The sequence below is a fragment of the Ananas comosus genome, unplaced genomic scaffold (genome assembly GCF_001540865.1).
Source record: "Ananas comosus cultivar F153 unplaced genomic scaffold, ASM154086v1, whole genome shotgun sequence".
NCBI lineage: Eukaryota > Viridiplantae > Streptophyta > Magnoliopsida > Poales > Bromeliaceae > Ananas > Ananas comosus.
The window spans coordinates 85001-88383 of NW_017893359.1; the positions used below are offsets into that span (position 1 = coordinate 85001).

At 45.9% G+C, this 3383-nt stretch overlaps 1 non-coding gene across 1 annotated transcript; it reads right to left on the reverse strand.

Moving 5' to 3' along the window:
• Positions 1-280: 280 nt before the first annotated feature.
• Positions 281-354, reverse strand: TRNAD-GUC. Its single transcript has one exon. It is a non-coding gene; the product is annotated as a tRNA-Asp (tRNA).
• Positions 355-3383: the final 3029 nt, after the last annotated feature.

Genomic DNA, 3383 nt, shown 5'->3' on the forward strand with positions numbered 1-3383 from the left:
CTTGTAGACTGGCAGTCTCCGAGAGGAACCTTCACCCCCCCGGGTGAGGCCGGGTGGGATGGTAGACTGATTCTTCGCCACTTTTGGCAACGAAGTCCTTGGTAAGACGCAAGGGGGGAAGATCTCCACTCATTCATTAAGTGCCTGCGGTGAGACGCGACCCACAACAAACGAAGGGGGTGGAGGGAGACCAAAGAAAGAACAATTGTATTGAATGCTACACCGTACAGCTTCCAGTGAAGACAAAATGGGTCGGGCAGGAGGAAGTTGGAGGATCGGGCGGGGAAAACGGGGTTCGAACCCGCGACTTCTGGCGTGACAGACCAGCACTCTAACCAACTGAGCTATTTCCCCCTTTCGTCACTACTGTCGATTCAAAAGTAACCTACCGGTTACCTTTGTAACTATACCAAAGTAGCTGTACAACAGAATGCCCTTCGCCTTTGGTACTTTTCTTTTTTCTTTTTACGACAGTAGAAAGAAATGGCTCTGCTCGCTTAGACTCAAACGGGGCGGAGCGCTCTATTAGCTATCAGTTAGTTGGCGCTACGCGCGACTTCAGTTGACAAAAGCGAACAAGATAGCGCTAGCGCCCGCTGAGAACTTGAGTTTGTTCGCCTTCACAAAGGCCTACTGACCTGCCGGTGAAAAGCCGGTTACTTTATAAATAATAAGACGTAGTGAAAAAGTACCAAAACAACTTCAGCCTACATCCCACTACGTAAGGGTTCCCTCTTCAATTGAACCTTGAGTCAGAGGTCTGACCTTGAGTCAATAGGTAGGGTCAACTACACCAAAGTGGAAGGGCCAAACTCTAAGCTATTAGTGGGCTTGTTTGTTCTATTGAAATACTGAATCGAGTGAAGCCGTGTTGCGTAACAAGACTATAGGTCGCCAACGCCTAGAAGTACAAGTGCTCGCCCTACCGGTCACTCTCAAACTCACTACTTGGGTGACGAAAGTCACTTAGCTTCTTTAGTAGGGCTTGCCAAAGAACCCCTCTGGGGGCCCCGGGAAGAGGAAGAAGGAGATAGAGCAAAGGTCTCCTCTTTCTGTCCGCTCTTCCCGAAGGAATTGCATGTAGAGATCCGATTGGGCTTATAGTTTAATTGGTTGAAACGTACCGCTCATAACGGTGATATTGTAGGTTCGAGCCCTACTAAGCCCATCTGACCTGCTTAATCAATGACTCAGGTAGTGTAGTCACCTGAACCACTCTCTCGGATAGCCCACAGCCTCTCTTCTGGATGCGAAAGAAGATTCGATCAACGTACCTGGTTTGCCTGATTGTGAGAAGGAGGGTGATGAATTGTGTTCTCAGTGCAAAAGGAGTCTTTGAGAAGGTTCAGTGAGTCCGAAGAGAGAGAAGGTCAGTAGAGCAGTCCGGCAGCTGTTCGGGGGTCAGCTTTGGGATTAGCCTGATCGACCCCTACCAGTGTATTAATATACAAAAATGAAGATTGACATTCCATTCGTATGTACAATTTCCCGGATCTATCCTCTTCAACTAACTTTGAAAAATGGAAGGGAAAATGTGAAGACCAAATATGTCTACTACCAACCGCCAATATAGTAAATTGCCATAAAATCGGCCGGTTGGTTTGCTTCTCTCCAAGTATGGGAGATTTTCAAATCTTCGACGTACTTTCTTGATCTTATGAAGAAGAGGCTTTCCTTAGCTGCGGACTTTGGGATATGGAGAGTAGACCATGTCTTACGTTAGGGAATCCGAATCAATCCAAATCCCCCTACAAGTGTTGGCACTCCTTTTCAGCTGCTATTTGAATACATGTTCAGATGCAAAAGAGCTCGAATCATCGTATGGTCTTGTTCTTAACTGCTTGAGAGAGCGCATATATCCCCTTTGTCGTCTCTTGCTAAACCTCCACAAGCCTTCCCATGCTCGCTAATTGAACCGTCCGTCAACATCTTAATCCATTCCTTTCCCGGTGGTCAACACACAGTTTCTTTTTGATCGGATTGAGACACAAGTCCCATTTGGCTAGGATGCTCGCCGATTCTTCGTCTTCTTTCTCATCAAGCTGGAGATCAAGGCTGATAATCTGCATATCTTCGCAAATCCTCTTTTCCATTTTTCTTTTTGAAAACATGTTCTTACCTCTAACATTCTACTCTAACGTTTACGTTCCGCCAAAATCAGAGCGAGTGAAAGGCAAGCCTACCCACGGTGTTAACTTGCCATCTCCAACAAATCTGCTAGCAGCCCATTCGAGTTCAGCTTTCTTTGTGGCCCTATTTTCAGGGAAGACAAGAGTTCGTTCTGTTGTGCCTTCCTTGATTTTTTTAGGGCTTTCTAACGAGCAGGGTGTTTATTGTTTTTTTTAGCCATCAGTCCATAAGGACTAGTAATGACTATAGACCGGAGAGGTCTTCCGAGAGTTTCAAAAGGAAGGATAGGTGTTGAAATAGGCCATACCATTTCCAGCGATTGGCGCTTTTTCTTCGATGGGATCCGGAAAGCCTTGTACGCTTACTTGCTTCCCGTGATGTGACTTTCGATTTCGAGTGACTAAACGGACCAACGAAGGGACGAGAGAGCAGTGCTTCCAGTTCCTTAATAGTATGCCTCTTGGGATGATCGTTCTTTCCTAACACTGATTGCTGATGTTGATTACTTTCTGAAGACGCTTTTCCAGCTTAATAGCCTGCCAATAGAAATCGAAATATTAATATATCTATTACTAAAAGTAAAGCAAGCAATAGGAACTGGTACATAAGCACAAGCAATCGGATCTCCTCGGGTCAAGTCAGCACACCTGCTGTAAAACCATCTTGAATAGGAAAGCAAGTAGGAATAATATGAGTCAATCTTGTCTTTGCTGTAGCTCTTTCATACCCCGTTTCACTATACGAACATGGATGTCTTTTTTGGGCTTGATATCGAAAAATCAAGCGTTTCACTTTGTTGCTATACAACCAACAACAATTTCATTGCCTCGTATTCCTCCTCCTCCAATGACCACACCTTTATCTCCTTTTCCATACTCCCCCCCCCCCTCCTCATCCTCAATCTGGCGGTCCCTCTCCTAGCGCTCAAGGAGTTGCTTCTTTTTCGCTTTTCTTTTCTTGTGCTCAACCTCAAAACCTTTTGAGGTTGGGAGAAGGCATTAGTCGTCTAAGTCGGGCTGCTCATCAGTGCGTACTGTGCTCCCTCTTGTACTTCCGAGCATCTGGTCATCAGATTCCGAACATGACGTCAGGCCTAGTACCGAAGTCTCGTGCCAACTCCTGATATGGTCTCATTTCTTTTTCGTCTTCCATTCACCTATCACTCACCAGCTTGGAATCCCTAGAAATTGGAGATGCCTTGCATCGAGCTGAAGTGCTGCTTGTTGGCCTGCGATGAAAGCTTCATACTCGGG